At 27.8% G+C, this 15,368-nt stretch overlaps 1 pseudogene across 1 annotated transcript; it reads right to left on the bottom strand.

The window, feature by feature from the left end:
* Positions 1-7,186: 7,186 nt before the first annotated feature.
* On the bottom strand, positions 7,187-8,458 carry LOC111313647 (zinc finger protein 6 pseudogene; annotated as a pseudogene). Its single transcript, XR_016332588.1, has one exon. The product of XR_016332588.1 is annotated as a zinc finger protein 6 pseudogene (transcript).
* Between the last annotated feature and the right edge of the window lie 6,910 nt (positions 8,459-15,368).

Here is a 15,368-nt window from a genome sequence, read left to right on the forward strand (position 1 = left end):
TCTATAAAGTGTAAAAAACATCTATCCAATATCAATGAGTAATTGACAATAAAAAATCAAATTGCCTAAGAGATTAGCATGTTGAAACTAAGTCAATGATAATACTTAACACTACTATAATATCAATAAACTAACACATCAAAGCATACATCTTAAAAAACATATCATGATATGTAGATGAATACATGTTATTTGCAAAAGATATAAAAGCAAATGTAAACACAAAAAGTTACACTATCAAATAGATTATGCATATTGAAGTACTTAAATTGCTCCATCAAAAAGTACTTAATTTACATAGATTAAGGGACTGAATAAAATTTAGATTTGTCTAACTCTAGAAACATAATCAAGTATAATGTTTTAGTCAACAATCTTGTAGGAAGTTAAAAAGTGTTAAAAGAAAAAAGAAATTCAAAAGATAAGTATCGTTTCCAAATCTTGATTTCTTTTTAAATGCAATCAAAGATTTAATAGCTTTAGCAAAAATGATCAAACTATCAATCTACAAAAGTAGAAACATCATTACGAAATTTTCAACAGTAAAAAAATTAATGATATGTGAACCACATAAAAAAAGATGAAATAAAATTAAACTAAAACATGCATTAACAACAAATATCAAAATGATTAATATCAAAGATTTATCAACTAATCAAACTAACAAGTAAAAATTTTCATCACCTCAAAAATAATAGTTCTAAGAGGGGAAACCAGCAATTAAGAGTGAACTGTGCAAGTTTACATCAAAATTCTAGAAAGTTACCACAAAAGATAAATTGATTATTGTTATTTGTTTTTGAAGTCTTTTTACTTACATTTGAACCAAAAGTCTAATATGGTTGCTACCAAAGTTAAATTAGCACTCAAAGTTATCATTCTTATACAATCAAAACCATTTTTTGGTAATCATTTTAAAATCTAAGTAACAATTAAAAAAACAACTGAAGATTCAACTTTAAAGTAAAATCCTTTACCTAATGAAATAAAAATAAAATGCTTTCGATTACAATAATCGTTTTGTAATGAAATGTAAATTACAACAAATTAAATTCTTCTAGTAATTAAACGATTACAATAATCTTTTTCTTGATTGACTATTTTTAGAAGAAAATTAATAAAATGAGCTTAGAAAATCACCTTCTTGTGGTAAAGTTGGTATCAAGAAAGATTCGAAGACCCTAGAGGAAGACATCATTATGTTCTTTTACATTCAAGAACATGGTCTAGGAAATTGAAGATTAGTGACCATAAACAATGATATATTTCAACAACTAAAAAGGGTCAAAATATCTTGAAATATAATAAAAAGATGAACAGTGAAAGAGATTGAACAAACATTTTCCTTTTCCTTTCTATACATGAATGGCGCGAAAGAGATATATGAATGGTGAAATTTATCTTGTTCTTTTCCCTTTTTCTTCCCTGATCATCTTGCCTTTGTTGATTGTCATTACTCTCATCTATTTTTGCCTTCATTGTTTTTTTTTTTCCTTTATCTTTTTCTATCATTTAATTTTTTTCGTCAGATCAATTTTCTCCCCATCTCTCCATTCTTCCTCTATTACTATTTTAGAGAATAAAAGGTGAAGCTTTGTCTTGCTTAAATAGTTTTTCTTAAGAGTTTTTTTGGTGAAAAAAAACGAACTCTTTTTTTTTTTATCCCTTTTATCACTCTTCACTCTAGAACATCATTTCCTTTTTTTTTTTTACATTATAAATTTTTATGCAAAAGCATAAATAAAATAAATGTGGATGCATGTTAAGCCAGATGTAAACTTGACAAAAAAGTAGACCATATTACTCCGTTAACTTTAAAATTAACATCTTGTTAGATAACTCTAGTAATTTTACTAAAAAAATAAGACTTTAATTAAGGTGGGCAGCTGTCAACCTATTATGAGAATACAATGAGGTTATTTTAATCTTCTAGACTAGTATTTTACTTCACTAACATTGTGTTTCACGCCAAACTTTTTTAAAAAATAACAATAAATAGTGTTTTTATTTGTACCTTAACTTTTTTTAATACACCCAAAAAAATTAACTTTTAATAAAATTACTTAAAAACTCATTAGTTAATTACTTTTTTATCTTTCACACCATATTCTGAAACTCCATTTTAAAAAAATCTAAGAAAAGGTTTCTAGACATTTATTTCCAGAAACCTTGGATTTTGGATTATGCCTTTCTTGTTGATTTCTTTGATTGACAAACCTCTTGGGTTGTGTAACTAGTTGAATTATAAGTGTAAGATTAGGTACAAGTGCTTAAAAGTTTGTTTGCACATTTGGTTGTGCAACTGATTGATGAATATAAGGATTTTAAAGAATATTATTTATAGTCGGGTAGTAAGGTGGGTAAATAGGGTAAGGATGGTATAGGATAAAGCCTCCAGCTTGTTGCCCCTCATAAATCATAGCTTTGGCATCTTTTTTTTTTCTTTTTTATGCATCACCATTTTTTTTTTACATTAGAAGTATCACCTCTTTCAAGTTGCCATTTTTTATGGCATGTTCTATTATTTTTCGAAGATCACCATATCAACGAAATTCTTGGTAACATTCTTAATCATTCTTTCATAATATGGGGCTTTTAAAGTATTGATGAATAGGATAGTGGTCTTCTTATCAGTAAGAGGTGAATGAACTTGAGCAACAACATCTCTCTACCTCTGGGTATATTTTATAAACCTCTCAGTAGCTTTTTTTTTTTTTTTCCATTTTCTATAAAAATAGTTGATTAGGAGCTAAGTCTATGATATATCCATACGAGTGATGAATGCTTTATCTAATTCTTTTCATAAAAGGATGCGAGATCTATCAAGCTGAACATACTATTTGATAGCAGAGCTAGTTAAATTGTCTTCAAACACATGAATCATAAGTTTCTCATCATGAGTATGTGCAGTCATCTTGCGATAATACATGGTGACATGATACACAAGAACTTGAATAGGATCACATACCTTTTTGGAAAAGATAGGATTGGTGTAAGCTTGGAATGTTCTTAGGGAACTACAGATGACATTCTTGGATATGCATATGGATATGCCCCCTAAAAAAAGAAGCTATATTGTCCTTGTGCCCTTTGAGAAGTTTGAGCCTGGTATAGGCTATACCCAGGTGGATATAAAAGATCTACAACATCTTGGGATAGGGAGTCTCGTAAAGCAAAGGTTTTTTCAACAGCTTTTCATTTATTCATCTTATTGAGTATCTCCATAAACTTTTCTAACTCCCTCTTGATTTTTATTTGGGCTTTCTTAACCTTTTCAACTCGGATAGCTTATTCTTGCTTTATAAGCTTTGGTTTAATGTGAGTGTTATAATAGTGGCGAGTAAGTTACCCAAAATTATTTGATGATTGAGCAATTCTTAAACTTTTTTTCTCACAATTAGGATGATATGTTATTAAATGCCAATAATTAGGATGATATGTTACTAGATGCCAATAATCATCCTAACTTGTTAGAGAAATTTTTCTATGTGTGTGAATGAATAAATGAATACATGTATTGGATGTGATATTTAACAATTCAATGATGCATGAATGGACAAATGCTTGCACATAACAATTTAATGATGCATGGATTGATAAATGATTGTATGAATGGGTGCATGAGTTAATCTTTGCCCCATAATGATGCATGAATGAACAAATAAGTGCTAGGTTAACATGACAATTTAATGATGCATGAATGGATGAATGTAGCATGAGATGCTAATTACATAAAAATTCAATAATGCATGGATTTACGAATATGTTAATATTTGCCATATAACAATGTATGAAAGACTTAATAAACTCAAACTTTTTCAACTTTATCACAAACTGCAAAAGTTCCTTCATGTAACCTAATTGGGGTTAAATTTTAACAATGGGTGGATATGGCTCTAACCTAAGGTTGGTTTTTTATAGTTTTTCTATTTGTTGGGTTAGATATTTTGATAATTTAAAGATCCCCAAATTATTCCCTATATTATTATCCATTATAGACTAGTAATATGGTTTTTCTATTTGTTGGGTTAGATATTTTGATAATTTAAAGATCCTCAAATTATTCCCTATATTATTATCCATTATAGACTAGTAAGACACCCTAATTTTTATATATGATAGGCTTCAAATAAAAAAAGTTCAATTTGAGTGAGAGTGTTCTCTAGCTCATATAGAGGTTATAACCTCATGAAAATGTAGGCATTTACTCCCTCCTAAAAGAGGACAAAGCTTGGGTAGAGAACTTATATATGAAATGCATGTGTAGTGTGTATCAAAGAACATAAAAAATAATTTAACAAAATTTTCTATTCAAATAAATAGATAAAAAAAAAAAAACAAATTAGTAAACATGAAAAAATAACAAAAATAATTAAATTAAGACCATCAAAATAAGGCTTGAAACAACCTAAGATTAAGAGTTGGCTCAACACTCTAAGTCAAATTGTCATTATGTGTATATCCATGAGCTTAATCTATTAGACACATAGAGTTGCCATCAATCTTTTTTAACTAGGTATAATTGACCATTTAAGTAAATTTACCCATTTTGAGAAAATCTTAAGCTTGACTAAGAGTCCCTAAATAGAGTAGGTTTTGGTCTTCTAAACAAAACTAGGTTCAAGAGTTCGGTTATATGCAGAAAAAGTTATAACATCCCTACAATGCCCATCCTAAAATGGTACCAATTAATCTTAAATTATCTTTTTAGCCTTAACTCGATGTTTTCTTATTTCTAATTCATTTTTTAAATTTATTTTATTAATTTAAATATTTAAATATTGGAATATTTTTAAGTTTTCTCTAACACCTTGATTGCCCTCTTAAAAATATTCTTTACCGTAAGATTTTTCAAATAACATGTTTGTCTTCTTGAAGAGGTTCTATCATCCAATTTATTAAATATTTTATGAAATTGAATTAATTATATATAAATGATTGAATACATAATCAAATACAGAATCTTCAATACATAAAATATAATGATCAAATAAAATATTTAACTCGTGTAATACAGAATCTTCAATACATAAAATATAATGATCAAATAAAATATTTAACTCATGTAATCACAATTTAATTAATCATGAAAGGAAATTAAATCACTACTTATTCTCAATTTTAATTTTTTAAATTAGAAATAAATAAAAATTCTTATATTGAGATCAATTTTTAAATCTTCTAATGCCTTGATTGAATTTAGAAAAAAGTCCTAACCTAAAAATTTCAAAAAAAGTTACATGCTAATAACTTCCTTAAAATTTCATCATTGGATGAAATTTTATTTATTTTTAATTATTTTTATTAAAAAATACATTACAAAACCAAATTACACTTTTTTTTATCTTCTTCAAATAATTAAAAACATATACTAAAATTAAATATACAAAAACCATAGTTAAGTAACAAATAAATGGAGTAAAAAAAACCGGTTCGTCACGTGGGTCCACTCTTTTATTTGCTTGTCTTTGAGTATTTCAATTCTTACACACTGTTATTTGCTAAAAACCCTCGTTCCTTTTATCTTCTTTGGCTATTTTTGCAAATCAATCTAGCGCTTTTAACCAGAAAGGTCGCCTTCTAGCACTGCCACCGTTTCTTTCCGATACCAACACTTCGCTGGTTCTCTTTGTGCTTCTTCTCAACTTCTTCCCCGATCCAGAATTTCGTTCAATTCCTTCTTTTCCTAAACAAACCAAAACCAAAACCAAAACTTACCAAAATTTCTGTCAACTTTTTTGATTATGCCTTTCTCGTTGATTTCTTTGATTTCTTACTCTAAATTTTTTGCTCGATTCTCCTCTGATTTTTTCTGAATTTTCCAATTGATCCTATAATCTAACCAAGAATTTGTTCCCACAAAATTGTAAGAAAATAACACTGCCAGAATTTTTTTTTCTATTTTATGATTTTTCTTGATTCTTTCTTGATTGATTTTCACAACTGCTAATGGGATCCTTTTATATAGGCCTCTAATCCTAATTACATCAGAATTGGGTTTTCTTGATTGCAATCTCCTAATCACACTTAATTTTAGATTTTTAATTCAAGTCCCATTTTTGTCTTTCCTTCAAAACAAATCCAAATATGTTCCTTCTTCAATTGGAACACTTTCAAATCAACCACCCCCATTTAAAATTCATTCTCGGACAAACTCTTCCTTTTTCTTTTTTTCTCTTTTTTTTTTTTTTATTAAATTAACAAAAACAAAATAGAAAATAAAATAAACTAACCTATAAAAACACAAAATTAACCTTAGATTGGATATGATGTCTACAACAGTTAATGAATTCTTACTAATAAATAAATAAATAAATATATATATATATATATATATATATATATATATATATATATAAAGAGAGAAGAGATCTACTTACATCAATATAAGTGTAACTTTCTTCTTTACCATTAAATTTAGATCAAAATAATATATGTTAAATCTTAACCATTTTGATTCAAAGATAAAAGAAGGCATAACATTTACATTAGTATATCTGAAAATCCCTACTCACTTTTATATATGTATATACTAGTTATTTGTTAATTTATAAAAAAAATCTTAGATCAAATCTCGTGCGGAGTAGATTTCCATGCAACAATTGTACATTGGTTAATGGTTCGGGGATAGACGATTTTAAACCCTCATGTTCGTACCTATGTTACAATATAAGATTGGGTGCATTTGGTAAGAAGGAAAAAATTTCATATCACCAAATTACTTGTTATGTAAAAAACTGGTGGAATAGTTATGATTGGATTATTCTTCATTTTATTATTCCGAACGGCCACCTTTCCTTCTTCCTACCAAAATCTAAGTGAAGTTGGAAAATCTGAATTCGTGAAAATGGCCCAATAATTAACGTGCAGACATAGGAAAACATGAAAAACCTTCCTTTTTTTTTTTTGGAAAATGATTCTATATTCAAAATTGCTTCCCGTTCCATAAGGCTACAGCCTTTAAATAGTACTCTTAATCAAGAGAGTAATTAAGATTAACTATGTTGCTAGGGAGGAGAGCAAGTCGTGCTATCAAAGAAGAGAAAAAGATTAAAATTGCATTGAAATTAAAATTTAAAAATTAAATATGTGAAACGTATTTCCGACACTTAAATCAATGATTGTATGAGATAATTGGTGCAAGTAAAAAGGATGAATGTAGCAAATTAGGGGAAACTAACAAGAGTGAGAATTAAAAATAGCAAAATCCATATAAGATTGCTTTGCTCAAGAAATTAAGTTCATAGAGACCATTATCAACGAAAGTTAAAAACCAAAAAAATACATTTCCCAAACCTCTAGCACTCCAATTTTATAACTTTGGAGTTTCATCAAGCCCATACATATTTATTATTATTATTATTATGGGACTTCCGGCCCAAGACTGAGATGCAAATCCAAACCTAATCCCTTATCAATCTTAGGCCCACAATCGTCCCCGGTGAACCGTCTCACTGCCCGCAAAACTCCAGCATGAGCTTGGACATCACCCGACTCTGCGATCGCCATGGTCTCCCCTCCTTCTCCTCTATATATACGCCGTCCAAGCCCAGCAGCTGGCCCACAAAGGTACGTGCCACCATGCAACATATGCAATGGTGCTGCTGCCCCCCCTCCACGTGACACGTAAAATGAAGAATGATAGTGCGGTGGTACAGCTGCTGGTACCATCTCCGGGGCAAGGAGGTGCGGCGGAGGTGCAAAAGCCGATATCATGGAGTTTTGGATGTGAGGAGAAGAGAAACTTCGACTAGCAGCTTGCATTTGTGCACGCTTTAGTAGCTGCCTTTCCTTCTTGTGAGCATTTTGGTGACCCCCTAGGGCTTGGGAGTTAGCAAATTCCCTGCAACAATACTGACACTCGTATTTACGGGCATCCGATTCGAGTTCCGGTGATCCCTGTCCCTGTGGAGACTTGTTTGAATCGTTGGCAGTGCTTTCCACTATGTTGAAGCCAAAGAGCTTCAAAGGTTTTGCATGAAAATCATTATCAGCCATGACAACAAAAGATGAGTTAGAACTTACTTTAAACAACTGATGCAAATCAACAAATTGCTAGATGGGTTTCATGAGCTAAATTTATACAAGGTAATTTACTTGAGAGGAAGTAAAGACAGGCAAGAAAAAGGAGGGAGTTGGTTGTGAAAATAAACCTCAAGAAGAGGAAAGCAGGATTTGCCCAAAAAAATGCCCAGAGCAAGAAAACTGAATTAGTGTCTTTGGGATTTTATACTTCAAAAAATCTATTGTATATTTTTTTATGTGAAAAAAATTTTAGGACGAGGGAGGTTTCTTCGTTTTAAGATCAAGGCAGATTGTAAGCATTAAAAAATATTATATTAAATTTACAAATAATTTATAAAAAAATTATGATTAACAGCAAAACTTGAATCTAATTATTTAAATAAAATATTCAAATTTTATTAACTTAATCAATTTCGCTGACATTACCTATATATTTTTATACAAGACTATTGGAATTTTTAGTTTGAAGGAGGATACAGTAATATAAATTTATTATTATCTCTCACACCAAAACTCCATGATGTATGTGTAATCACTATGTTCTTCACGTTTAATTTGTCAATCTAACATCATAATCAAGATTAGATCCATTAATTTTTCTTTCAACATGCTTTAAATCTAATAGGATAGGATAGAGAAATTAATTAAGGAAATTAGCTTGAGAAAGAAGAGAGAGGGGGGGGGGGGGGAGGGAGATTGGAGGATAAATTATTGCGCCGACGGGGCCACCGTGACGTATAGTGTTGGATTATAATTTGAACATGTTTGCGTGATTGACGTTGAAATCTAAGCTTTATTATTTATAAAGGGAATATCTTTACGAATCTTACTAGCCACCCCAATTTGGGGAGGTTTTAAGTAACCCTCTTTCTCTCTCTTCCCAAAGTCATCACCTTAACTTCCATGATTTTGAGCCATCACCATAAATTATTCACATCTTGTCTCCCCAAAATTAATTATGAAAATTATATATTATATATATATATTATATTATATTATATTATATAAGTTAATCATCTTCTATCTCATAAGTCACTTTTGTCCATTCTAAGATATGAACATGAAATGTTTAAAATAAAATCTTAAGTTTTAATTATTATTTATATAAAGGAGGCTGTAATTTTGTGAGTAAAAAAAGAGATTTTAAATGTTAAAATTTAAAATTTATGTTTATTAAAAATAATTATATAAATTAATTGAATTAAATTTGAAAATTTAGAATTTAAAAAGTTGAGGCGTTCCTTCAAAACAAATAGTAGTGAAACGAATTAGGTAGTTAATTATTGAAGTGTTTGACGATACGTTTTCAAATAGTCATGAAAAATAAATACTAATAAATCTATTATTTATTTTTTTTAGTAGTGTAGCTTTGTATTGAAGACAAAATGACACGAAAAGAAGAAATAAAAAATTTATGAACATTTATTTTATATTTCTTGTCTAAGTAGAGGAATTGTTTGTCACTTTTAACATTTTTTAACCGACGAGTGTTTTAAGTAGAACATTAAAATTATTATATCAATTGATAGAAACTCTCAATGCATCAAAATTTATCAAATTAGTAATTTATTATTGTATTTTAAAAACAATTAATACTATAAATAATAGTTTAATTACTGTTAAAATTTTCCCACGCACGGTATCATGATTGCTAGGTATTATATAGAAACTCCAATTTAAGAAATGGACCAAAAGTCATAGGCATAATTGTCATCAAATTACAAACTTCTATTTATAGATAAAGTGGCCGAAATTCGGAACCAAAATTGATAATTAAGGTTCATGCATCTCCTTTAATAATTCGATGGCATTACTGATTGCCATGTTTTAGGTACTAAAAAGCATAGTGATTTTGGATAGCAAATTTAAAATCTTCCCCTTTGTAGGTATAAACATTCTTTGAGCTGCACATGAGACGTAGCTTTTGTCATCTCCATAAATCTTTATTATCATACAAACTTTAAATTCAAATCAAGTCTTTCAAAATAAATTTTCAAATTCTAATCACTAGAATGTCCTCTTATAGGAGTACTTCTCTTTTTTTATGGTAGACTATAGATGTTTCCTAAATCACATGTAATATTGACTAAGAAATTTTTATTATACAAAAGAGTGATCATCATTATTAGTTTTGAATTGATCCTTATTTTAAAATGATAACACATTAAGTTAAATAAATTTGATTAAGATTTTGAAAAAGATTTATTTAGTACTTGTTAAATTTTATTATTTTTAGTACTAAATAAATAATATGTTTTTCAAAGTGTAAATAAATATTTCTTTTTTTTTCATAGTTCTTAAACCAAATCTATCTTTAAAGATTATTAATTTGAGCTTAAATAAAAGTCTAATTATTGTTTTTAAAGTGATTTTATTTATCTTGGACTCAAGACAATTTTGATAATATTGGTTTTGAGAAATAGATAAACTTAAGAAAATTATTTTATAAGAATAAAGTTTTCCAACATTGAACTTTTTTTTTATATTAATTCACAAAGTTTTAATATTTAAATTTTATATGGTTGGAAAGCTCTTTGAGTCTACTTTCTAATGGATTAAACAAAATCAGAATATAAATTTTATAAGAAAAGATTTTTAATTTATACTAGATACTATGCAGTTGTCTAAAAACAGCATAAGGGGTAGTTTTGAAAATTCTCTATAATTCGTATACATTGAATTAGGTGATGAATTTTATATGATATAAAGCCCTTTAAGTTTAATTTCTAAATCTTTAAACGGTTTTTAATTTGGAGTTGTATAATTCAACATATGATCAAGTTAGTGAATATAGTACAAAACATTAGATAACCAACAACATTATTCATTCAGAGTCCAAAACCTAGCTTGACCTTATTGATCCCCTAAGGTATTCAATCAATCCCCTTAGCTATAACAATCAAAAATTAAGTGAAATTCAAGAATCAATTAATCTTCTAATGCACCATATCGATTCTCTATCAAAACCAATCGATCCCTCATGCCCAAAAGTGCTCTAACGACTACTTTCAAAGAAGAAAATCAAGTGTTTTTATTTTCCAAGCTTCTCTAATAGCTAGTTCCTAAAATCCTCTATAAATAGGGCATTCCAACACACCAAAAAAGTTGATGAATCAAGAGACCAAGATCAAATGAGTCGTATTTTCATTCTTTCAAAAAAATTAAGAATTTTAGAGCTTAAATTCAATATCCTTTGTATTTCTTGTATCCAAAATATTATTATGTTTCATTCACCATTTTCTTTGTACTTTATTAGACAAACACTCAAACTTGAGAGGTATTTTAATTTGTAAAAATTATTTGGGTTATTTTGTAAGCAAGAGGTGAGGTATCCTCTTTATTATTTAAGGGTAAAGGTTTCTATCTTAAGTATTAGGAAGAAAAAGATAGGTATTCTCAAATCAAGATTAATGGATTGAAGCTTTGGTGTGGACAACCAAGAAAAGGGATATAGGTGCCTTGTAGAGAAGGGCTGAACCTTTATACATCTTTGTGTTTAATTTCTCTATCCTTATCTCTTTACTTTGATTATAATTTATATTTGCTTCAAGTTCATTAATTTATTATTATTTGCATTATATTTTGATATTAGTTTTAATCTTTCATTCAATTATATTGAAATCTATTTTTGAGAAAGAATTTAGAGAAATCTAATTCATCCCACTTTTGGATTATCATCTCATCTAAAAATCTAACAATTATCATCATATTAATTATATATGTATATATATATATATATATATTGGCATTAAATACTCTTCTTAAAGGAAAAAGATCTCATGTCATTGTTAACAGAGAAGGATTGGATTATGGTCTATCAATTATAAGTAAGGTTTATTTTTTCCTATTAAAATGCATTTTTTCAAAAGATAAAATTATGTGAGCAAACCATTTTCAAAGTGGGTAATATCTTATAACAAACATGATTTGATCATCTTTACATCAACATATAACACTATATGTGAGAAATCATTTCAACTTTCAAAGAACACACAATTTTCACTCTTAATTAGGGGTTAATGTCTGAGGGAGAATGGAATATCCCACATCATTAATAATCTAGATTAGACAACTAATAAGCAAGGCGACACATCTTTTCTTTATCTTTTTTTTTTTGGTTAAATTAAAGATAGTTTTATTAAACAGTTTAGAAAACCATTTTCAAGCACTACATAAAAAGACTGGAAAGGTTTTTATTCATACACCTATCATAAGTATTTGTTTCTTTAACCCCCAGTCAAACTACCACTAGGCCATATCAGTTTAAGATCTACCATCATAATTTAATGCCATATCGTCCAAAGATGAATAGAGCAGTAAAGGCTACAAATAAAAATATCAAAAGAATTCTGAAAAAAATTATTGATACTTATAAATATTGGCATGAGAAATTACCTATTACCTTACATGCTTACAGAATATCAGTCAGAACTTCTATTGGGGCCACCCAATTTTGGTTGGTCCATGAAATGGAAGCTATGTTACTAGTTAAAGTGAAAATTTCCTAATTGAGAGTTCTAATGGAAGTTAAACTAGAAGAAGCTAAATGAGTCTGAAATCACTATAAGCAATTAAATGTCATTAAAGAGAAAAGACTTACAACATTTTACCATGGATAGTCGTATCAAAAGAGGATGATGAGAGCATAGGATAAAAAAAATTCACTCTCGTCACTTTTCAAAAAGGAGACTTAGTGCTGAAAATGATCTTTCCAAATCAATATGACAATAAAAAAAAATGGACACCAAATTGAAAAGGTTCGTATGTTGTGAAGAAAGCTTTTTCTAGTGGGACATTAATTTTGGCAAAAATGGATGAAAATAATTTGCCTAATCTGATAAATTCAAATACTATGAAAAGATATTTTACTTAAAAAAAAAGAAAAAAAAAGAAAAGAGGGATATATCTAAGTTGAAAACTTGAACATGTGGCTTGGATATAAAGAAAAGGCAACATAATGAGATGACCACATAACATAGGGCAAATATGGTTTGACGAGCTCTGAAAGATCAAGAATGTTATCTAGTTGAGTTTCAAAAAAAGAATCTAGGAATAGCCTGTTCATGATTATCTTGTAATCATTCTTTGTGTGCTTTTGTTCCCACCCAAATACTTTATGCTTTTGTCATCTATTTTATAAAATGTATTTCTTCTTATTTGAAAAATAAAGATAATATATCCATTCTTTTATCTCATTTACTATCCTTGCCCACCCTACAAATAAATAAGAGAAATGTGTGATACATTTTATTTGTCTTGAAATTAAAATGATGAAAAACTAATCAATAACATAAAAGATTCTTGTATTACTTTTTAAAAGTTGATAAAGGCAGGTAAAAAATGATAAGAAAGGCATGACAAGGCATTGATATTGCCAAAATCTAGAAAAAGGAAATAATATTGTTGAAAAAAATGCAATGATCATATGTTAAGGACAAATTGGTTTATGGCAATTGTTAAGAATTTGATAATGAAAACAGAAAAGATGAGAGATTTTAAAAATCTTTTACCATAATTGAAAGTGAATAATTTGATTGCACTACATGCATTTCATTTAGTTTATTTGGTACATGCATTCATGAAAAGTTAAGATCACAAGTTGTAAAGATTTTTCATTTTCTAATGAAAAACATATTTTTTACCTTTGTAAAATGATAACAATCCAATATAAGACTTCAATCCTTAGAAGAAAGAAATTTGGTTTTTCAAAGATGAGATTTTAGTTTCAAGAATATTTTAAATTGTCAAAAAGTTGTGAAACCTCTTCTTAAATAAGCTTTTTAAAGTTATTGAGCCTTTTCTTAAAAAAGCTTTTTAAAGTTGTTGAGCCTTTTCTTATAGGAGCTTTCATTGTCAAAATTCATAAGTCCTTTGAACATAATATTTTAAATTATCAAAAAGTTAGGGAGCTTTTTCTTAGATGAACTTTTTAAAGTTGTTAAGCCTTTACTTAAAGGAGTATTCATTATCAAGTTTCATAAGTCCTCCGGGTATAATATTTTAAATTTTCATAAGTCATTGAACCTCTGCTTAGAGAAACTCTTTTAAATTTTTAAAAGTCGTTAAACCTCTGCTTAAGAAGCTTTTTTAAAATTTTAAAAGTTGTCAAGCTTCTGCTTAGATAAGCCCTTTTAAATTTTTAAAAGTCATCGAGCCTCTACTTAGAAGAACCTTTTAAATTTTCAAAAAAATTGTTGAGCCCTTATTTAGAGAAGCCTTTTGAATTTTTAAAAAAATTGTCGAGTCTCTACTTAAAAGAGCTTTTCAAATTATAAAATTTTTTTTTTTTTATGCTCAATGTTTCATTTTTCTAATTAAAATAGTTATCTATTTATCTTTGCTTTATTCCTAATTATCAGAAATAGATAAAAAAAGGTAGCTATAAACACTTATTATTATTATTGTTGTTGTTGTTGTTATTATTATTATTATATTTTTTTTCTTTTTTTTCTTGGTCTCTTTTCTGCCCAAAGGTCTTGATGCATTAAATGCACCCACCTTCAAGTCCAAGTAGCAAGCCACTGCCAGCTGCACTGCCAACTGTCGATGGCCCCTTGATAACCAGCCTAACCTTGAGCTAATTTTCAATAAAAAATCTTAGATTTTCTAAGATCTTAGATCTTATTTAGCTTTATAAATAGAGCATTGATCCACACAATGAACATGCAAAAACAAGAAAGCCCAGAATCCATCCAAGAAAAAAAACCATGCAAAAAAGGGAAAAAAAAGTTGACCAGTGACATTTTTTTGGTATTTTCATCATAATTTTTTTGGTATTTTCATTTTTTTTGCTCAATTTTTTTTATTTATTTCTATTATTTAATTTTTTTTATTTTTTTGTTATTTTATTTTATTTTTGTGTAAACTTTTGATAGAGAAATAAAATAAAATGGTAGAAAGAATAAAATATTTTTATTGAAATTAATTTTAAATAATTGCTAAAAAATAAATTTAGGAAAATTCAAAATCTTAATTTTATCTCAAATAATTTTAAAATAATAAAATGAAATAATGAAAATTAAAATTTTAATGAATAAGAATAAAGAAAAATAAATAAAAATAAAATATGATAAAATAAAAAAATAAAATTACAAGTGGTGATTTTATTAAAAATATTTGCACAAAAGAAATTTCTAAAATATTCTAAAAATGTTAGAAATATTTTAGAATTTTTCAAGCATAAAAAATAAAAAATATTATTAATACAAATGAAATCATAAGTGGTGATTTTTTTTTCATACAAAGAAAATTTCTAAAATATTTTAAAAGTGTTGAAAATATTTTAAAATTTTTCATAAAAAATAATAATAACAATAATAATAAAATCACAAGTGATGATTCTT

Source organism: Durio zibethinus, chromosome 23 (genome assembly GCF_047325235.1).
Source record: "Durio zibethinus cultivar Kanyao isolate XHJ-2024 chromosome 23, ASM4732523v1, whole genome shotgun sequence".
In the NCBI taxonomy this organism is placed as follows: Eukaryota; Viridiplantae; Streptophyta; class Magnoliopsida; order Malvales; family Malvaceae; genus Durio; species Durio zibethinus.